The 24,229-nt window shown below is 45.8% G+C and overlaps 1 protein-coding gene across 2 annotated transcripts in view; it reads right to left on the reverse strand.

Moving 5' to 3' along the window:
• Positions 1–24,229, reverse strand: part of LOC129869415 (insulin receptor-like) — a 208,586-nt gene that overhangs the window by 134,273 nt on the left and 50,084 nt on the right. The window lies entirely within an intron of this gene.

Here is a 24,229-nt window from a genome sequence, read left to right on the forward strand (position 1 = left end):
TGTGTGTGTGTGAAGGCTGGGTGTAACTTCGCTAGCAGAGGAAAGACACCTAATTCACAGGGAAACGTGCATCAACACGCATGGCCCTGCAGCAATACAAAAATACATGACCGATCTCCGAGAGAACCGTGAACACACAACCAATTACAAACACTAACTCCTGCTTACACATCACCACACAAAACAAATCACTGACAATACCATACAGCACATACAAGCAACCTCACTGCCCTACCAATCACACACAAGCACACTCAGAACCTCTGGGCCCTACCAATCACACACGAGCACACTCAGAACCTCTGGGCCCCACCAATCACAGACATACACGCACTAAATGCATCAGCCATTTTCTGCAGTAACTCGAGCCAGGGCTGACAAGTTTGGTCTATCATTTTGAGGCCCAGAAATTCCAGTGTGTCTGAATACCACAGCAGCGCGCCAGAGGGCTCAGAGGAAAAAGGGAAAAGAGGACCAGAGAGAAAAAAGAGAGCGAGGACACAGGCTACGCTAGGATGGCGCCGGAGCAGAAGGCAGACGCTTTACGTGCCCCCAACCGATTGTCTTTTCTTAAATTTGATTTTATATGCGTTGTTGTAACTTACTCCCCCCCCCCCCCCCCCCCTTCTTTTTGTACATAATGTTGCCGCTACCGTCTATTATGACCGAAAATAACTTCTAGACATCAGGATTTTCTATTACTCACCACGGACTAACAGAATCCTCTTTCACGACTCTGACGAGCCCGAGGCGGAGGATATATGGCTCCCTCGGGAATAGGCCCCAAACACAGTGATCTGCGTGAAGAGGAGGCGGAGAAAGAGGCCGGAGAGCGGGATGCCTTCTGAGGAGTCGGAGGCAATCGAATAAACCCCCACTTCGCTCAATTCTGCTCGCAAACATGCAATCTTTGGACAATAAAATGGACGAGTTACTGGGTAGATTAAACTACCAACGGGACATTAAAAAACGCACATGTTATGCTTCACGGAGTCGTGGCTGAACGACAACAATATCAACATACAGCTGGCTGGTTGTACGATGTACCGGCAGGATAGAACAGCGGGGTCTGCTAAGACCAGGGGCGGCGCCCCCCAAGAAAGAAAGAAAAAAGAAAAAAAAGACCAGGGGCGGCGATTTGTGTATTTTTGTAAACAGCTGGTGCACGATATCTAAGGAAGTCTCGAGCTAATGCTCGTCTGAGATAGAGTTTCTCATGATAAGCTGCAGACCACATTACCTACCGAGAGAGTTTTCATCTATATTCTTTGTAGCTGTTTTACATACCATCACAGTCAGAGGCTGGCACTAAGACAGCATAGAATGAGCTGTATTCCGTCGTAAGCAAACAAGAAAACTCTCAGAGGCGGCGCTCCTAGTAGCCGGGGACTTTAATGCAGGGAAACAAATGAGTTTTAACAAATTTCTATCAGCATGTGCAACCAGAGAGAATGTGCAAACAGAGGGAAAATAGCTCTGGACCACCTATACACCACACAGAGATGCATACAAAGCTCTCAGCTCGACCTTCATTTGGTCAAATCTGACCATAATTCCATTCTCCTGATTCCTGCTTACAAGCAAAAATTAAAGCAGGAAACACCAGTGACTAGATCAATAATAAAAGTGGTCAGATGAAGGAGATGCTAAGCTACAGGACTGTTTTGCTAGCGCAGACTGGAATATGTTCCGGGATTGAGGAGTACACAACATCTGTCATTGGCTTCATCAATAAGTGCATCGATGACGTCGTCCCCACAGTGACTCTACGCTAGGGGGACGCGGGCTACCCTACGCTAGGGGGACACGGGCTACCCTACACGACGGACGCCAAGACGTTACGCGACGGACGCCAAGACGTTACGCGGCGGACGCCAAGACGTTACGCGGCGGACGCCAAGACGTTCCGCGGCGGACGCCAAGACGTTACGCGGCGGACGCCAAGACGTTACGCGACGGACGCCAAGACGTTACGCGACGGACGCCAAGACGTTACGGGACGGACGCCAAGACGTTACGCGACGGACGCCAAGACGTTACGCGACGGACGCCAAGACGTTACGGGACGGACGCCAAGACGTTACGCGACGGACGCCAAGACGTTACGCGACGGACGCCAAGACGTTACGGGACGGACGCCAAGACGTTACGCGACGGACGCCAAGACGTTACGGGACGGACGCCAAGACGTTACGGGACGGACGCCAAGACGTTACGCGGCGGACGCCAAGACGTTACAGGCAGCTGAAGACTGCAGTGAGGAAACAACGTATACTTGGTATTCTATGAAGAAGTAGCCAGTCTTCTGTAGCCTGTAGTTTAGTCAAACCAAAAAACGTGAACAAATGTTCGGAGAAAGAAGCAGAGAGACTTATCTTCTGAAGTGGTCAGACAGAGAGCACACACATCATTACCTCATCGTACATCATTACATTTCTATTGTGGAAATTGTCAGTATGTTTGTAGGACTATAAATGTACTTTGACGTTTAAAAAAAAAAAAACGCATTACAAAAGGAATTCCTAAAGCTTTTTCCATACTTTACACTGCAGTGAATCATGGTACAGTGGACTGACTAATCACAATTTTGGAAGACGAATGGCAGTGATATTAGCCTGCCACCTGGTTCGGCTGCGTGTTTACAAAGTCAAACAACTCAACGCTTTAAGTGTAAACTTCCTACACCAGAACAATGAATAAAAAGGTGCACACTCTACCTCTCACCGCTCTCTCACAACAAGCTCCATGTCAGAGACACAGCTGTGGATGAGAGGAACGCTGTGAGGTTTGCATGTTAGACACACAAAATGGTAACCTGACAGCTTGTAAACATAGCTCTTTTTAGTCAGTACCGTGGAGAGGCGAGTACTATCGGTTTCCACATTAGAGCAGCATACCAGGTATTCTGTACATTGCTTTGAACAACAAAGGCATTCCTCAAGTCAACCTCTATTCGTCCTTAGAGGGTTGGTCCACCTCTCTCATGTATCCAGTCTGGTCCTCACATCAGTGTGAGGAGGTGAGAGCCACAGAAGCCCAACACCCTACCCTAGTGTGTGGGTGTGTGTGTGTGTGTGTGTGTGTGTGTGTGTGTGTGTGTGTGTGTGTGTGTGTGTGTGTGTGTGTGTGTGTGTGTGTGTGTGTGTCTTCTAATATTAAAACAACGATGCAGTAAAATTATTTCCATTTGCAAAGTCCGTCTTTACTGTCTGGCAGTATCAGCAGCTGCAGGCAGGGCTATACAGGAAAGCACTTGGTGATTGGAACAGGAAGAATTAGAGGACAATAGGCCTCCATGAGTTTCCTGCCTTCTCTGCTGCTGTTGTTGGAGTGAAGCCCACTGACAAAACAAATACCCTACTTCCAAGGTGTCCACTATACAGAGGAGTGTCCACTATACAGAGGAGTGTCCACTATACAGAGGAGTGTCCACTATACAGAGGAGTGTCCACTATACACTATACAAAGTGTCCACTATACAGAGGAGTGTCCACAACACACTATACAAAGTGTCCACTATACAGAGGAGTGTCCACTATACAGAGGAGTGTCCACTATACAAAGTGTCCACTATACAGAGGAGTGTCCACAACACACTATACAAAGTGTCCACTATACAGAGGAGTGTCCACTATACAGAGGAGTGTCCACTATACACTATACAAAGTGTCCACTATACAGAGGAGTGTCCACAACACACTATACAAGGTGTCCACTATACAGAGGACGCTCTGTTGTTGTATCACACACACACACACACACACACACCTCAGTGCTTATCCATGTTAAGCTCAGACATTCACACAGCCCAACCACTAGCCAGGAGTCAGTAGCCACTAGACTAGCCACTCGCCGGTAGCCACTAGCCCCTAGACTAGCCTGTAGCCACTAGACTAAGCAGTAGCCACTAGACCAAGCAGTAGCCCCTAGACTAGCCAGTAGCCACTAGACTAGCCACTAGCCAGTAGACTAAGCAGTAGCCACGAGACTAGTCAGTAGCCACTAGGCCAATGCCAGGCTCAATCCTCTGTACCTTCTCCCCGAAGTGTACACTCCTCATCAAGGCTTGAAAAGCATTTGATTGGTTCAGCATGGGCTGCACAGTGTACAGGGAGTTAATTCCTTTTAAACCCACCGGATTTCTAAAGGATTTGAACGTGACTCCTGTTATCACTGTAGTGTACTCAGTAGCTATTACAGGGAGCTGGGTGAGTCATGGTTAACAAATACGATCACAACACAGAACTCTAACTTAAGTGCTTTTGTGTTCTCCAACAGCCGTACAGGGAAACAAACTGTTTTGACCTTGTTCTCGGAGGCTTAGCCCCCACGCCGCCGGTAATCACGTCTAGTACGGGGGTAATCGCGTCTACTACGGGGGTAATCGCGTCTACTACGGGGGTAATCGCGTCTACTACGGGGGTAATCGCGTCTAGTACGGGGGTAATCGCGTCTAGTACGGGGGTAATCGCGTCTAGTACGGGGGTAATCGCGTCTAGTACGGGGGTAATCGCGTCTAGTACGGGGGTAATCGCGTCTAGTACGGGGGTAATCGCGTCTAGTACGTGGGTAATCGCGTCTAGTACGTGGGTAATCGCGTCTAGTACGTGGGTAATCGCGTCTAGTACGTGGGTAATCGCGTCTAGTACGTGGGTAATCGCGTCTAGTACGTGGGTAATCGCGTCTAGTACGTGGGTAATCGCGTCTAGTACGTGGGTAATCGCGTCTAGTACGTGGGTAATCGCGTCTAGTACGTGGGTAATCGCGTCTAGTACGTGGGTAATCGCGTCTAGTACGTGGGTAATCGCGTCTAGTACGTGGGTAATCGCGTCTAGTACGTGGGTAATCGCGTCTAGTACGTGGGTAATCGCGTCTAGTACGTGGGTAATCGCGTCTAGTACGTGGGTAATCGCGTCTAGTACGTGGGTAATCGCGTCTAGTACGTGGGTAATCGCGTCTAGTACGTGGGTAATCGCGTCTAGTACGTGGGTAATCGCGTCTAGTACGTGGGTAATCGCGTCTAGTACGTGGGTAATCGCGTCTAGTACGTGGGTAATCGCGTCTAGTACGTGGGTAATCGCGTCTAGTACGTGGGTAATCGCGTCTAGTACGTGGGTAATCGCGTCTAGTACGTGGGTAATCGCGTCTAGTACGTGGGTAATCGCGTCTAGTACGTGGGTAATCGCGTCTAGTACGTGGGTAATCGCGTCTAGTACGTGGGTAATCGCGTCTAGTACGTGGGTAATCGCGTCTAGTACGTGGGTAATCGCGTCTAGTACGTGGGTAATCGCGTCTAGTACGTGGGTAATCGCGTCTAGTACGTGGGTAATCGCGTCTAGTACGTGGGTAATCGCGTCTAGTACGTGGGTAATCGCGTCTAGTACGTGGGTAATCGCGTCTAGTACGTGGGTAATCGCGTCTAGTACGTGGGTAATCGCGTCTAGTACGTGGGTAATCGCGTCTAGTACGGGGTAATCGCGTCTAGTACGGGGTAATCGCGTCTAGTACGGGGGTAATCGCGTCTAGTACGGGGTAATCGCGTCTAGTACGGGGTAATCGCGTCTAGTACGGGGTAATCGCGTCTAGTACGGGGGTAATCGCGTCTAGTACGTGGGTAATCGCGTCTAGTACGTGGGTAATCGCGTCTAGTACGTGGGTAATCGCGTCTAGTACGTGGGTAATCGCGTCTAGTACGTGGGTAATCGCGTCTAGTACGTGGGTAATCGCGTCTAGTACGTGGGTAATCGCGTCTAGTACGGGGTAATCGCGTCTAGTACGGGGTAATCGCGTCTAGTACGGGGGTAATCGCGTCTAGTACGGGGGTAATCGCGTCTAGTACGGGGGTAATCGCGTCTAGTACGGGGGTAATCGCGTCTAGTACGGGGGTAATCGCGTCTAGTACGGGGGTAATCGCGTCTAGTACGGGGGTAATCGCGTCTAGTACGGGGGTAATCGCGTCTAGTACGGGGGTAATCGCGTCTAGTACGGGGTAATCGCGTCTAGTACGGGGGTAATCGCGTCTAGTACGTGGGTAATCGCGTCTAGTACGTGGGTAATCGCGTCTAGTACGTGGGTAATCGCGTCTAGTACGGGGTAATCGCGTCTAGTACGGGGTAATCGCGTCTAGTACGGGGTAATCGCGTCTAGTACGGGGTAATCGCGTCTAGTACGGGGGTAATCGCGTCTAGTACGTGGGTAATCGCGTCTAGTACGTGGGTAATCGCGTCTAGTACGTGGGTAATCGCGTCTAGTACGTGGGTAATCGCGTCTAGTACGTGGGTAATCGCGTCTAGTACGTGGGTAATCGCGTCTAGTACGTGGGTAATCGCGTCTAGTACGTGGGTAATCGCGTCTAGTACGTGGGTAATCGCGTCTAGTACGGGGTAATCGCGTCTAGTACGGGGTAATCGCGTCTAGTACGGGGTAATCGCGTCTAGTACGTGGGTAATCGCGTCTAGTACGTGGGTAATCACGTCTAGTACGTGGGTAATCACGTCTAGTACGTGGGTAATCACGTCTAGTACGTGGGTAATCACGTCTAGTACGTGGGTAATCACGTCTACTACGTGGGTAATCACGTCTACTACGGGGTAATCACGTCTAGTACGGGGTAATCACGTCTAGTACGGGGTAATCACATCTAGTACGGGGGTAATCACGTCTAGTACGGCGCATTCGGAAAGTATTCAGACCCTTTCCTTTTTTCCACATTTTTTTGAACGTTACAGCCTTATTCTAAAATGTATTAAATTATATTTTTCCTCATCAAACTAAAACACAATATAATGACAAAGCGAAAAGAGGTTTTTAGAATTTGGGGAAAATGTATTAAAATAAAAAACAGAAATACCTTATTTAAATAAGTATTCAGACCCTTTGCTATACGACTGAGGTGCAACCTGATTCAATTGATCATCCTTAAGTTTCTACAACTTGATTAGAGACTACCTGTGGTAAATTCAATTGATTGAACATGATTTGGAAAGACACACACCTGTCTATATAAGGTCCCACAGTTGACAGTGTACGTCAGAGAAAAAAAACAAGCCATGAGGTCGAACAAATTGTCCGTAGAGCTCCGAGACAGGATTGTGTCAAGGCACAGATATGGGGAAGGGTACCAAACAATTTCTGCAGCATTGAAGGTCCTAAAGAACACAGTGGCCTCCATCATTCTTAAATATAAGAAGTTAGGAACCACCAAGACTCTTCCTAGAGCTGGTCGCCTGGCCAAACTGAGCAATTGGGGGTTGAAGGGCCTTGGACAGGGAAGTGACCAAAGAACCCGATGGTCACTCTGACAGAGCTCTAGAGTTCCTCTGTGGAGATGGGAGAACCTTCCAGAAGGACAACCATCTCTGCAGTACTCCACCAATCAGGCCTTTATGGTAGAGTGGGCAGACAGAAGCCTCTCCTCAGTAAAAGGCACATGACAGCCTGCTTGGCGTTTGCCAAAAGGCACCTAAAGACTCAGACCATGAGAAACAAGATTCTCTGGTCTGATGAAACAAATATTTAACTATTTGGCCTGAATGTCAAGCGTCACATTTAGAGAAAACCTGACACCATCCCTACGGTGAAGCATGGTGGCAGCATCATACTGTGGGGGTGTTTTTCAGTGGCAGGGACTGGGAGACTAGTCAGGATCGAGGGAAAGATGAACGGAGCAAAGTACAGAGAGAGCCTTGATGAAAACCTGCTCCAGAGCGCTAAGGACCTCAGACTGGGGCAAAGGTTCACCTTCCAACAGGACAACAATCCTAAGCAGACAACGCAGGAGTGGCTTTGGGACAAGTCTCTGAATGTCCTTGAGTGGCCCAGCCAGAGTCCGGACTTGAACCTGATCGAACATCTCTAGCGAGACCTGAAAATAGCTATGCAGTGACGCTCCCCATCCAAATTGACAGAGCTTGAGAGGATCTGCAGAGGAGAATGGGAGAAATTCCCCAAATACAGATGTGCCAAGTTTGTAGCGTCATACCCAAGAAGACTCGATGCTGTAATCGCTGCCAAAGGTGTTTCATCAAAGTACTGAGTAAAGTGTCTGAATACTTATGTAAATGATATACATTTCAAAACATTTCTAAAAAATCTGTTTTTGCTTTGTCATTATGGGGTATAGATTGATGAGGGGAAAAAACTATTGAATCGATTTTAGAATTAGGCTGTAACGTAACAAAATGTTTAAAAAGTGAAGGGGTCTGAATACTTTTTCAAATGCACTGTACACGGTAATCACGTCTGGTACGCGGTAATCACGTCTGGTACGCGGTAATCACGTCTGGTACGCGGTAATCACGTCTGGTACGCGGTAATCACGTCTAGTACAGTATCTGGGACATTTGAAGCTTGTGCTCTTTGGTAAATATAAGGAGTTTCATTGGCTGCTTCGAGCTGGGGTGACACGGTTGGGACATTAGACCGTTTTCTGAGGAATCTTTTTCCTGCTGGTCATGTTCTGTGGAATCTTACAAAAGTTTGACTATAGATAAAAGTTAAATCACCTAAATGTAGCATGCTCAGCCATGATCAGTAGTAACTTCAGACAGGCTCAGTTTACATAGAAAGAATGCCCACAAAGTAGAGAGGAGATTCAGTGACACTTGGGAGGACAATGGAATTAAATTAAAAGGCTTCTTTATTGCTAAAAAGTAGAAGCGACACGTTTCGGCTTTTGGCCTTGATCAGCGTATTTACAGAATAAGGCAGATAGTACCCAGTCCCAACCATAACCGTTTCCCTGGAGGGGTCAGTCTTCATGGTGTTCTGATGGTCGGATGGATCCTGGAACCCTCGGTCTATTTAAGGCTCTCCTTGTGACTTTGACCCAGAGAAGACCAGAGAAAATCCAAAGGAGACAGTAACCTATTACCTCTGTATTTTCGGGAATGTGACCCCAGATGACTTTAGGAGGTCAGGAGTCAGGGCAGTGGCCATCTGGGCTGGGGTGGCGCCATACACACATTCCAAGAGATCTTAGATCCCAGAGACAGCAAGCATCAACATGGAACAGAAGGGTTAGAGGGGTGTGTGTGTGTGTGTGTGTGTGTGTGTATGTGTGTGTGTGTGTGTGTGTGTGTGTGTGTGTGTGTGTGTGTGTGACACCAGCATGTCAAGTCAGAGAGGAGGCGCTTGTCTTTGAAAAGCGAGTCAGGTAAAAAGCTTGTTTATGTTTAAAGGGACAGTGTTGTATTTTGAGTCAGGCTTGAATGTGCAAATAAGCCAATAGATCTGAATCTTAAAGCGGGTACAGCCTCAGTTGTACAGAATTCCCCACCACTTTTAAAGTCCTGAAATTTGCTCGGTGACAAAAAAACATTTGGAGGGAACACTGCTCCGAACCAGTTTGTTTAAAATGGCCATCCGTTTCTGATACATCAAATCAGATCATCATTGAGCGTCATATGGAAACCGATTCATTAGCTTTACTAAACATTAAAAGGACAAATGTGTGTAGCTATATTATAGAATAGAAGCAGTAGCTTTGAGTAGGTCTTTAGTCGTCACAGAGGAGAGTGGGAGGGAGGAGTACAGGCCAGGCACGTACTGTAGTGTTTACGGTGCCAACCAAAAGGCTGAACCCAAAGAGTTGCTGCCTGCTATTGATGCTACTTTTGGGGCTGATGCTACTTGTAGGGGCTGATGCTACTTGTAGGGGCTGATGCTACTTGTAGGGGCTGATGCTACTTGTAGGGGCTGATGCTACTTGTAGGGGCTGATGCTACTTGTAGGGGCTGATGCTACTTGTAGGGGCTGATGCTACTGTAGGGGCTGATGCTACTTGTAGGGGCTGATGCTACTGTAGGGGCTGATGCTACTTTTAGGGGCTGATGCTACTTTTAGGGGCTGATGCTACTTTTAGGGGCTGATGCTACTGTAGGGGCTGATGCTACTTTTAGGGGCTGATGCTACTTTTAGGGGCTGATGCTACTTTAGGGGCTGATGCTACTTTAGGGGCTGATGCTACTTTAGGGGCTGATGCTACTGTAGGGGCTGATGCTACTGTAGGGGCTGATGCTACTGTAGGGGCTGATGCTACTGTAGGGAAGCCAAGCCCCCCCCCTCCCCCAAACACCCAGGGCCCATCCATAACCCTGCAGCAGGAAGCCAAGCCCCCCAACACCCAGGGCCCATCCATAACCCTGCAGCAGGAAGCCAAGCCCCCCCCCCCCTCCCACAAACACCCAGGGCCCATCCATAACCCTGCAGCAGGAAGTCAAGCCCCCCCCCCCCCCCCCCCCTCCCACAAACACCCAGGGCCCATCCATAACCCTGCAGCAGGAAGCCAAGCCCCCCCCCCCCCCCCTCCCACAAACACCCAGGGCCCATCCATAACCCTGCAGCAGGAAGCCAAGCCCCCCCCCCCCCCAACACCCAGGGCCCATCCATAACCCTGCAGCAGGAAGCAAAGCCCCCCCCCCAACACCCAGGGCCCATCCATAACCCTGCAGCAGGAAGCCAAGCCCCCCAACACCCAGGGCCCATCCATAACCCTGCAGCAGGAAGCCAAGCCACACTTGGAGGAAAGAATCAGGAAGTACATTCTGTAAACTTCTCCAACAGCACTAGTTCCGGGCCGACTTTGACCTGGCACCACTGTTTCCTCCTCTCTCTCTCACCACCCCCCCGTTCCCTTCTCTCATAGCCTCTTGGCTTTTGTTATTGCTCCCCCTCTTCTTACAGCCAGCACCCCCTCCTCCTCTTCTATTTCACCTCCACTTAGTCAAGGCAGCCTCCCAACCTCACCCTCCCAGCCTCAAGACTCTGTGTGTGTCTGTGTGTGCGTGTAATACCAAGTGTGTAACAGTGTGTGAATTGATCTATAGGAACTCTCCGGGCCAGGGACTCACAGTTCCTGTCCACACGTCTCACAAACAACCAATGTAACATGCACTTCTCTCTCTCACACACACGCACCTGCTGAACACACACGCACCCACACAGAAATGTTAACATGCCTTGAGCATAAATACACAAAGCATATGCTGTAAATACACACATTAATCTATAGCAGAGTAAATACACAATCTTACACCACCTAGCCTACATGAACTGCACACACACAAATAAAGCCCCCACCACACAAACATTATCAAGACCATGTATTTAGTCACAGCACAAGTTATGCCAGGCATGGGGTCATTTCAAACCCGCCAAAGAGGAAAACGATCTGGGTCAAAGTTCAAGTAATAAAGAAAGCAAACCCCCTGCTCCTCTGCACAGAGCACATTAGGGCCCAATGAAAAGCAGATTGTTGGTCTGATTCCATTTTATTTGTACAATTTCTGCAAATTTTCTAAAAATACATTGGATGTTCTAAATCCACAACAACGCCTAAAAACCCTATCAGGAGACCTATTTTTTACCCAGACCTCAAAAGTGAAGAAATGTAGATTTTGTTAGTTACCCTTTAAAGCAAGTCCAGCACCAGCATGAAGAGTCCGTGTTCGATTAGCTGTGTTTCTGTTGCGCAATCATGTGATTGCAGAGTTTGCAAAAACAAAAATGTCCACTGGATTGATGCAAATAGTATTGATGTCATTCTGCCAGGTAGATAAAGTCCACTTTGTAGTTAACATTTAACTGTGAAAGCCTTTCCGTCTGTACCAGGAGGTCATCATTAGCCTCTAACGGCTGAACCAAGTGTAGACACAAACACATTCCTGCACCCTTTAAGAAAGTTGCAGGAAAAAACAAAATCACTGATGTATATTGTTAATGTTATTTACCTGGGCAAATTAATGCATTTTCTATTAAGTTCAATACATTTAGTTGATTTTCTTATTCAATTCAACAAATGTGCCCTTTATAGTTTTCAGCACACTGTACAGTGTTTTCAGAAAGTATTCATACCCCTCAACTTACTCCACATTTTGATGTTACAAAACGGATTACATTATTATATATGATTGTGGGAGTGGTCGACTCTGAGTATCTGACATGACACAGTGGGCTAAACCAACTATAACAAGCATACCACTTGTGGGCAGTGACCCCAGACTAGTGCTGGTCATACCAGAGATCAGACAGACAGCCATGTGCTCTCAGCCTACATGTGCCTGCAAGTTCCATCTCAGAGGAGTTCTAGAATGCTCTGTCCTGTGAGAACCTGGGGAGGGAAAAATACAAAATGGCCACCGACTACCATCGTCTAACTAGCCTAACAACTGGTTGGGCCATGTAGCCTTTTCCTTCCCTTCGGTCCTGTGATTAATGTGCAGGAGCAGGAATGATGTGTGTACCTGGGAGCCACACTTGAAAAGCATAGCCATGTTTGTTCTTCTTTGTTTTTTGCCCCCTCTTCTCTTCTCTGGACTCAAATTCTTCTCCCTTTCTCACGGTCTAGCCGTTTGCAGGCAGCATTCGTCGTCACGGCCCGGTCCACCTTCCCTCCCCCCTTCCTTTTTTCCACCCACGACTGAAAATAAAGTTTTAAAAAAGAAAACCACACTGGGCCACAATGTCAGCGGATGAGAGAGACGGAGCCCGCTCAATGTCAGCGGATGAGAGAGAGAGAGATGGAGCCTGCTCAATGTCAGCGGATGAGAGAGATGGAGCCTGCTCAATGTCAGCGGATGAGAGACGGAGCCTGTTCAATGTCAGCGGATGAGAGAGATGGAGCCTGCTCAATGTCAGCGGATGAGAGAGATGGAGCCTGCTCAATGTCAGCGGATGAGAGAGTGAGATGGAGCCTGCTCAATGTCAGCGGATGAGAGTGAGAGAGATGGAGCCTGCTCAATGTCAGCGGATGAGAGAGAGAGATGGAGCCTGCTCAATGTCAGCGGATGAGAGAGATGGAGCCCGCTCAATGTCAGCGGATGAGAGAGAGAGAGATGGAGCCTGCTCAATGTCAGCGGATGAGAGAGAGAGAGACGGAGCCTGCTCAATGTCAGCGGATGAGAGACAGAGAGATGGAGCCTGCTCAATGTCAGCGGATGAGAGACAGAGAGATGGAGCCTGCTCAATGTCAGCGGATGAGAGACAGAGAGATGGAGCCTGCTCAATGTCAGTGGATGAGAGACAGAGAGATGGAGCCTGCTCAATGTCAGCGGATGAGAGAGATTGAGAGATGGAGCCTGCTCAATGTCAGCGGATGAGAGAGATGGAGCCTGCTCAATGTCAGCGGATGAGAGAGTGAGATGGAGCCTGCTCAATGTCAGCGGATGAGAGTGAGAGAGATGGAGCCTGCTCAATGTCAGCGGATGAGAGAGAGAGATGGAGCCTGCTCAATGTCAGCGGATGAGAGAGATGGAGCCCGCTCAATGTCAGCGGATGAGAGAGAGAGAGATGGAGCCTGCTCAATGTCAGCGGATGAGAGAGAGAGAGACGGAGCCTGCTCAATGTCAGCGGATGAGAGACAGAGAGATGGAGCCTGCTCAATGTCAGCGGATGAGAGACAGAGAGATGGAGCCTGCTCAATGTCAGCGGATGAGAGACAGAGAGATGGAGCCTGCTCAATGTCAGTGGATGAGAGACAGAGAGATGGAGCCTGCTCAATGTCAGCGGATGAGAGAGATTGAGAGATGGAGCCTGCTCAATGTCAGTGGATGAAAGCGAGAGATGGAGCCTGCTCAATGTCAGTGGATGAGAGAGAGAGAGATGGAGCCTGCTCAATGTCAGTGGATGAGAGATGGAGCCTGCTCAATGGAAAGCGGGTGAGAGAGAGATGGAGATGACCCGTAATGAGTTTGCAGCCCTGAAGGAGAGAACTATAAAGAGAAGGGCACTGATCTGAGGAGAAGCAAGGTGTGTGTTAGGAGAGAAACCTCTTAGCAGGACAGAGGGGAGTGAGGGGAGAATCTAAAACAGTTTCTCATCACTAGACTACAGGACATCTGCATCCAGGAGCTCTAGGGCCTGTTGGTAGCCAATAGCAACAGTAGTTTTTTTTTCTCCAACCAATGGTCGGTCACATGTTCAGGAAAAACTCACAAAAGCAAAGAACAATACAACACAAGCCTTCAGGGTAAAATAAAAGCTTCATGCTAAAGCTTCTCTTAATGATGTTTCAGAAGCAGTGCAGCCCCTGGCTAGCTACTAACCTAGCGCTAGCTACTAACCTAGCGCTAGCTACTAACCTAGCGCTAGCTACTAACCTAGCGCTAGCTACTAACCTAGCGCTAGCTACTAACCTAGCGCTTTCATATGCTTTGGCGCGCTTTCCTCTTTCTAATGAAGCCAAGACAGATGGTCAAAAATGTACGAAATTCTATTACAAAATACCATAAAGATCAATGTATCAAAATGCACAAATATCATTCTTGCCATGTCATTCTTGCCATGTCATTCTTGCCATGTCATTCTTGCTATGTATCAAATGAGCAAGCCCCATCAAATGAAAGCTGACAGTGTGCACTTTAACCTCCTAGTATTTGTAATATTTCTACGTTTAGGAGTACACAGCCAAAACAAGGAAAAAGGTGTCACTGTCCCAATACTTTTGTAGCTCACTGTACATGTAACAGATGACTCCCCATCTCTGGTCGCAGACAATCACAAGGTTGTGTATTTATTGAACCTTTATTTAACGAGGCAAATCAGTTAAGAACCAATTCTTATTTACAATGACGGTCCTAGGAACAGTGGGTTAACTGCCTTGTTCAAGGGGCAGAACGACAGATTTCTACCTTGTCAGCTCGGGGGATTCAATCTAGCAACCTTTCGGTTACAAGTCCAACGCTCTCTAACCACTAGGCTACAGGCACGCCCCTTTAATTAGAAATGAAAAGACAGTCAACTCAGTGATTTAAAGATGTCCTCCAGCAATTTTGGAACTTTTACTGTTGAAAAACGATATCCTATGTATAAATAAGTACACACACTAATGGGGTAAAAAAATTAATTGTAGTTGCAGACGACTGCAAACGTCAAAGAGTAGGAGTTGGTCTGGTGCCAGGTGTGAGGACCATCACCGACCCAGAGGATTGGGCGATCTCGCTCTTACATCCGGCCGTGATTGGGAGTCCCATAGGGCGGGGCACAATTGGCCCAGCGTCGTCCGGGTTTGGCCGGGGTAGGCCGTCATTTTAAATAAGAATTTGTTCTTAACAGACTTGCCTAGTTAAATATATACACTACCGGTCAAAAGTTTTATAACACCTACTCATTCAAGGGTTTTTCTATATTTTGACTATTTTCTACATTACATTGTAGAATAATAGTGAAGTCATCAAATCTATGAAATAACACATAAGGAATCATGTAGGAACCAACAAAGTGTTAAACAAATCAAAATATATTTTATGTATGTGATATCTCATAGCTTTGATCTCTTCACTATTATTCTACAATGTAGAAAATAGTCAAAATAAAGAAACACCCTTGAATGAGTAAGTGTTCTAAAACTTTTGAACGGTAGTGTATATATATACTTTTTTTATACATTTTGTTTAGGAAATCAGGTGATAAATGAGCTGAAAAGACGAGTTCCACTTTAAATCAAAATGTATACTTTTCAGTTTATTGAGATGTCAGTTTTGAAATTGGAATTTTCATTTTACTTCCGGATTTGACTGCATTCAATTCGAATTCACCCCAAACCTACTCGGTGATGGGGGATGACAATGGTGCCCTGTGTGGTTGGCAGGCGGGTGAGGTGCCTGAAAAACAGTTAGAGCCAACAAAAGAGCACAGCCCTACGAACTTCGACCTGGAAAGCTCCCTCTGTTGCGCAAGAGACTGTCTATGGGGCCAAACATTCACAATAACAGAACACCGTGTGCCAGAGGAACAGATATCACTCATCTTGGAGGGGACCTGCTGTTGGTCTCTCTCTCTCTCCCTCTCCATCCACTTAGCCACTCGGAGAGCATTGCTCTATTCATTAGAGGACTTTCCTCCATCTCCCTCCCTATCAGGACACCTCAGGTGACAGAAACCTTGTTAAAGGCAGTTACCAAGGTTTCTAAAACAACATCAAACACTTGCCCACATGTTACTATTTATGAACCCCCCCTTCTGGTCTGGAACAAACCTAAAGTTATTCACAAAAGACCAGAGGATGTTACTGGAACAAACCTAAAGCTATTCACAAAGACCAGAGGATGTTACTGGAACAAACCTAAAGCTATTCACAAAGACCAGAGGACGTTATTGGAACAAACCTAAAGTTATTCACAAAGACCAGAGGATGTTACTGGAACAAACCTAAAGCTATTCACAAAGACCAGAGGACGTTACTGGAACAAACCTAAAGCTATTCACAAAGACCAGAGGATGTTACTGGAACAAACCTAAAGCTATTCACAAAGACCAGAGGATGTTACTGGAACAAACCTAAAGCTATTCACAAAAGACGTTACTGGAACAAACCTAAAGCTATTCACAAAGACCAGAGGACGTTACTGGAACAAACCTAAAGCTATTCACAAAGACCAGAGGACGTTACTGGAACAAACCTAAAGCTATTCACAAAAGACCAGAGGACGTTACTGGAACAAACTAATAGAAAATTCCATAGCTATTTACAACAAAAAATATATATATTTTTTAAATGTGTATTTAACTAGGCAAGTCAGTTAAGAACCAATTCTTATTTACAATGATAGCCTTTACAACATGCAATAAGATTTTACTGAGTTACAGTTCATATAAGGAAATCAGTCAATAGAAATCAATTCATTACATCCTAATATAAGGTTTCACATGACTGGGAATACAGATATGCATCTGTTGGTAACAGATACCTTTAAAAAAAAAAAGGTCAGGGACGTGGATCAGAAAACCAGTCAGTATCTGGTGTGACCATCATTTACCTCCATGCAGCGAGACATATCTCCTTCACATAGAGTTGATCAGGCTGTTGATTGTGGCCTGTGGAATGTTGTCCCACTCCTCTTTTAATGGCTGTGAGATGTAGCTGGATATTGGTGGCAACTGGAACACGCTGTCGCACACGTCGATCCAGAGCATCCCAAACATGCTCAATGGGTGACATGTCTGGTGAGCATGCAGGACATGGAAGAACTGGGACATTTTCAGCTTCCAGGAATTGTGTACTGATCCTTGCGACATGGGGCAGTTCATATAACTGCCCATTATCATGCTGAAACATGAGGTGATGGCGGCGGATGAATGGCACGAAATCGGGCCTCAGGATCTCGTCACTGTATCTCTGTGCACTCAAATTGCCATCGATTAATCCGTGAAGAGCACACTTCTCCAATGTGCCAATGGCCATCAAGTGAGCATCTGCCCACTGAAGTCGGTTACGATGCCAAACTGCAGTCAGGTCAAGACCCTGGTGAGGACGACGGACACGCAGATGAGCTTCCCTAAGACGGTTTCTGACAGTTTGTGCAGAAATTCTTTGGTTGTGCAAACCCACAGTTTCATCAGCTGTCCGGATGACTGGTCTCAGACGATGCCACAGGTGAAGAAGCCAGATGTGGAGGTCCTGGGCTGGCGTGGTTACACGTGGTCTGCGGTTCTGAGGTCAGTTGAGCGTACTGCGAAATTCTGTAAAAGGTGGCTGATGGGAGAGAAATGAACATTAAATTCTCTAGCTAAAGCTCTGGTAGACATTCCTGCAGTCAGCATACCAATTGCACACATCTGTGGCATTGTGTTGTGCCCAAACTGCACATTTTAGAGTGACCTTTTATTGTCCCCCGCACAAGGTGCACCTGTGTAATGACCATGCTGTTTAATCAGTTTATTGATATGCCACACCTGTCAGGTGGATGGATTATCTTGGTTAAAGGAGAAATGCTCACTAACAGGGAGGTAAACAAATTTGTGCACAAAATATTTTTGTGAGTACGAAAAATTTCTGGTATCATTTTTCAGCTCATTTTTCAGCTCACTGATCCAGGAAATGCATGAAATCTAGGCCAGTTCATTTATTTATATATTTCTAAGACTGTTGCATATTGATTTTAGGTCTGAGCATTATCCCCACGCCACAGTAGACGTATGGCTACATACAGTTACAGTTAGCATTGAGACAGTGACACATGTTGTTGTTGTTTTGGCTCTGATGCTACTACCATGGTTATGGACAATCCTGAATGAATCGTGAATAATGAGTGAGAAAGTTAGACACACAAATATCACCCCCCAGAAAAATGCTAACCTCCCCTGTTATTGGAATGGTGAGAGGTTAGCATGTCTTAGGGGTGTGATATAAAATGCTAACCTCCCCTGTTATTGGAATGGTGAGAGGTTAGCATGTCCTGGGGGTATGATATAAAATGCTAGCCTCCCCTGTTATTTTAATGGTGAGAGGTTAGCATGTCTTAGGGGTAGGATATAAAATGCTAACCTCTCCTGTTATTGTAATGGTGAAAGGTTAGCATGTCTTAGGGGTATGATATTTGCGAGTCTGTAGCTTTCATTATTCACGATTCATTCAGGACTATCTGTAATCATGGTAGCATCCACATTAATGTAGACGTTTTAACATATTCTACTCTTATTTACAAAAAAAGTGACACAGAAATGAATGGGAAATAATGTATTATTGGGCACAAAATAACCGGAAACAAACAGCAAATTTCTAGAATCACAAGCTTGATGTAATCATTTTATGCTATGAATATGGGACCAAATCCTAAACTTTTGACTACTTTAGTACACATAAGCGAATTTGTCCCAATACCTTTGGGGGGACTATGTACAGAAAGGGCTGTAATGTCTAAACGGTTCACCCGATATGGATGAAAATACCCTCAAAATAAAGCTGACGGTCTGCACTTTAACCTCATAGTCATTGTTTGATTTCAAATCAAAAGCGCTGGAGTACAGAGCAAAACACTTTTTTTTACGATTTTTTTTTCAAGTGTCACAGTCCCAATACTTGGAGCTTACTGTAAACATGGAGAAACACCACGCCAGCTCCAATCAACCAGAAAACCCACAGCGACTAGTGACAGCTTGTAAAACCAGAGGAAATTGCAGCCTGAGCAAAACCTACTAGAAGAATGACCTCCTCCACTCCTCTATGCTAGCTAGGCTACCTGCCCGTTACCGTACAGAAACAGACGGCGCTGCCTGGCCAATGAATGTCACATCTCATCAGTCTACTAATGACCAAGGACTGTTTTAAAATGACATTTGTTCCTTTAGCATCTTCTTCCAACTGCCACACACTCAATACACTTCGCCTACGTCCCAAATAGAACCATATTCCCTATTTAGTGCACTACCTTTGACCAGGGTCCATAGGGCAGTGCACTATATAGAGAATAGGGTGCCATTTGGGACTCAGATGGATTGTTTCCATCTCCTGTGTCTGTGGATATTAAGTGGTCTCTGTGATGTGAGGGGGAAGCATGGTTGAACCATAGCAGCACTTAGTTACTACTCTAGTTCAGGCACTGTACTGACTGAACACAGTAAAAACACCACAATTACTACTCACTACAGAGTTTAGTTAGTCCCTACAGAGTTTAGTTAGTCCCTACAGAGTTTAGTTAGTCCCTACAGAGTTTAGTTAGTCCCTACAGAGTTTAGTTAGTCCCTACAGAGTTTAGTTAGTCCCTACAGAGTTTAGTTAGTCCCTACAGAGTTTAGTTAGTCCCTACAGAGTTTAGTTAGTCCCTACAGAGTTTAGTTAGTCCCTACAGAGTTTCCACTCAACCATTAAGTTTAAAGCTCCAACTAATGTACTGTACCTCCACGTGTGGAAGTCTTCATTCACTCTAATTAAAGATAGCACACTCATACCCAGCGGAGGGGGACAGAGAGAGAGAGACAAAGACAGAGACAGAGACAGAGACAGAGACAGAGAGAGAGAGAGAGCGAGAGCGCGAGAGAGCGACAGAGACGAGCCGCATGTGTGCATACTGTTGGTACATTGCGCAACCACGCAAGTAAATAACACCCCGCCCGCTCCATTAGTTACATGAGGTGCCTTTCAGAAGTCAAAGACAAACCCGTCTAGTACTGCTCCAGAGCGGTAGAGGAGGACGTAATGCAGGAAATGTGGAGGGGGCTTGGGCAATGGTGGAGGGGTAGATAGAACACGTGTCAGATGAAAGGAGGGAACAGGAGCTCTCGCGCGCTCTCCTTGGCTGAGGACACACACCGTCACACACACACACACACACACACCGTCACACACACCGTCACACACACACACACACACACACACACACCGTCACACACACACACACACACACACCGTCACACACACACACACACACACACACACACACCTTGCTGTACATGTGAGAGGCATTGCATAATGTTTTAGAAATGGCTCCAGCGTTGCCGGACTAAACTAGTGCCCATCACATGATGGGGAGAAGACCGTCACAGCTGCTGCCCTTTCCCTAGCCAGGGACGCCACTCTCTCATAGTGACGCTGCCCTTTCCCTAGCCAGGCACGCCACTCTCTCATAGTGACGCTGCCCGTTCCCTAGCCAGGGACGCCACTCTCTCATAGTGACGCTGCCCTTTCCCTAGCCAGGCACGCCACTCTCTCATAGTGACGTTGCCCGTTCCCTAGCCAGGGACGCCACTCTCTCATAGTGACGCTGCCCGTTCCCTAGCCAGGGACGCCACTCTCTCATAGTGACGCTGCCCGTTCCCTAGCCAGGGACGCCACTCTCTCATATGGTATGGTGATAATATGGTATGGTGAGGTCTCTCAGTACGGTGATAACATGGTACGGTGATAACATGGTATGGTGAGGTCTCTCAGTATAGTGATAATATGGTTGGTGATAATATGGTATGGTGATATTATGGTACGGTGATATTATGGTATGTGAGGTCCCTCAGTATAGTGATAATACGGTATGGTGATAATATGGTACGGTGAGGTCCCTCAGTATAGTGATAATATGGTATGGTGATAATATGGTACGGTGAGGTCCCTCAGTATAGTGATAATATGGTATGGTGATAATATGGTACGGTGATATTATGGTATGTGAGGTCCCTCAGTAGGGTGATATATGGTATGGTGATATGATATGGTGAGGTCTCTCAGTATGGTGATAATATGGTATGGTGATAACATGGTATGGTGATACTATGGTATGGTGATACTATGGTATGGTGATACTATGGTATGGTGAGGTCTCTCAGTATAGTGTTAATATGGTATGGTGATAATATGGTATGGTGATAATACGGTATGGTGATACTACGGTATGGTGATACTATGGTATGGTGATAATATGGTATGGTGATAATATGGTATGGTGATAATATGGTATGGTGATAATATGGTATGGTGATAATATGGTATGGTGATAATATGGTATGGTGAGGTCTCAGTATAGTGATAATATGGTATGGTGATAATACGGTATGGTGAGGTCTCTCAGTATAGTGATAATATGGTATGGTGATAATATGGTATGGTGATAATATGGTATGGTGATAATATGGTATGGTGATACTATGGTATGGTGATACTATGATATGGTGATAATATGGTATGGTGATAATATGATATGGTGATAATATGGTATGGTGATAATATGATATGGTGATAATACAGTATGGTGATAATACGGTATGGTGATAATATGGTATGGTGATAATACAGTATGGTGATAATATGGTATGGTGATAATATGGTACGGTGATATTATGGTATGTGAGGTCCCTCAGTATGGTGATATATGGTATGGTGATAATATGATATGGTGAGGTCTCTCAGTATGGTGATAACATGGTATGGTGGTAATACGGTATGGTGATACTACGGTATGGTGATACTATGGTATGGTGATACTATGGTATTTTGAGGTCTCTCAGTATGGTGATAATACGGTATGGTGATAATATGGTATGGTGATAATATGGTATGGTGATAATACGGTATGGTGATAATACGGTATGGTGATAATATGGTATGGTGATACTATGGTATGGTGAGGTCTCTCAGTATAGTGGTAATATGGTATGGTGAGGTCTCTCAGTATAGTGGTAATATGGTATGGTGATACTATGGTATGGTGATAATATGGTATAGTGAGGTCTCTCAGTATGGTGATACTATGGTATGGTGATAATACGGTATGGTGATAATACGGTACGGTGATAATATGGTACGGTGATAATATGGTACGGTGATAATATGGTATCGTAATCTCCCTCAGTATTGTGATATGGTATCGTAATGTCCCCCAGTATCATGATATGGCATCGTAATGTCCCCCAGTATCATGATATGGCATCGTAATGTCCCCCAGTAGCGTGATATGGTATCGTGAGGTCCCTCAGTATCGCGATATGGCATCGTGAGGTCCCTCAGTATCGCGATATGGTATCGTGAGGTCCCTGGCAATTCCCAGCCCTACACTCTCACTGCCTCCATCTCTCCCTCTCATTTGTTCACTCTATCACTCATTAGCCAGTCCGCTAGCTAGAATCCCTCTATAGTAGCTTCCCTCTGTGGAGAGTAAGGTCTCTTTTTAAGACCCGGCGTCATACTTTAGATGTTGTGATTTTTTTTAACAGCATATTTAAAAATAAGTACAAGCTATCATTAATGGTTCTGACTGACGTAGGCCTGTTCGTTCCACACACACACACACACACACACACTCTACAAGATGGAAGAATAGAATCAAAGAAAGAATGGTAGAGAATTCTTCAAATAATAGATTTCTATATTTCCAGAGACATTCAGTTAGTTGGGGGGGGGGCTAAGACATAAGAACAGACACAAAAGCTGTAATCGGGAATGAATGTGAAAATATAAATACGACCGTTGAGGTTGTTAAATACTTTGAACACTAGTCTGAGCCCTAGAAACAACAGACGCTATAATCCCCTTCACAAAATAATAACAATTCTCAGTGTCTTACAATAGCAGCCATTTTGTCTATCTCTGCACCGGGAAGACTGATTGACTGTTACTAGCTTGTGTTATATAGACTGACTGTTACTAGTAGGGCTGGGAATTGCCAGGGACCTCACGATACAATGTCACGATACTTAGGTGTCGATACGATATGTATTGCGAGTCGATACTGTGATTTATTTTTTCCTCGATTCGATGTTCCAAACATATTGTTCACCAAATGTTCTCTGCAGAGGGACAAGAGTGAGACAAGGTTTGATCAGTCATGGAAATAAAAGTGCTGAAAACACATTGGCTCCCTAATTAAAAAGATGACGAAGAACAAGCTATGAAGGACCAACGTTGGAAGATTTGGCGCAGTCAAATAGCTATAAGATTCAATACATCATCAAAAACAATGTCCCGACATGTAACTATGGGTTATCTTCCCGCATCACTAGTTACTAGCTTGTGTTAGACAGACAGTTACAAGATTGTGTTTTACTTTATTTCATAGGACGCCAAGACGTAAGCTAATCTTCCTGAGGTCCAACAGACAGACAATAGCATATACTAGTTGAGTGAACTAGCCTGTGTTCTAACAGACAGATACTAGTTGAGTGAACTAGCCTGTGTTAACAGACAGATACTAGTTGAGTGAACTAGCCTGTGTTCTAACAGACAGATACTAGTTGAGTGAACTAACCTGTGTTAACAGACAGATACTAGTTGAGTGAACTAGCCTGTGTTAACAGACAGATACTAGCTGAGTGAACTAGCCTGTGTTCTAACAGACAGATACTAGCTGAGAACTCAAATCTAATCTATTTTTATTTGTCACATGCGCCAAATACAATAGGTGTTGACCTTACCGTGAAATGCTTACTTACAAGCCCTTAACCAACAATGCAGTTTTCACATTTAAAAAAAAAAAAACAATGTTACTTTAGTTTAAGTAACACAATAAAATAACAATAATAAGGCTATATACAGGGGGTGAACTAGCCTGTGTTCTAACAGACAGACACTAGTTGAGTAAACCGAGTCAATGTGCGGGGGTACAGGTTAGTCGAGGTAATTTGCACATGTAGGTAGGGGTATAGTGACTATGCATAGACAAACAGCGAGTAGCAGCAGTGTAAAAATAAAACTGATTCTTACAGACACACAAACAAACTGATTTATACACACACTGCGCCGTCATATAAACTAACACACACACACACACTGATCCGTCACACTGAGAAGAGAGGGGATGACAGCAGGGGAGAGCACAGGCTGTGCCTTTCCCCATCAAATGCATTTTCACTTTCCAATGATAGTCTGCCTGATAACTTTATATTGCAAACTAGGTACCCCCCCCCCCCCCCCCCATCCCAGATGGGGAGTAGGCATAACCCGTGGCGTACTATAGAAAGAACAACGATCCCTCGCTGTTATGAACATGATTCATCCGAATGAAACGCTCTCTTCCGTAATCATCTGTCT

This window comes from Salvelinus fontinalis, chromosome 14 (assembly GCF_029448725.1).
Source record: "Salvelinus fontinalis isolate EN_2023a chromosome 14, ASM2944872v1, whole genome shotgun sequence".
NCBI classification, from domain to species: Eukaryota; Metazoa; Chordata; class Actinopteri; order Salmoniformes; family Salmonidae; genus Salvelinus; species Salvelinus fontinalis.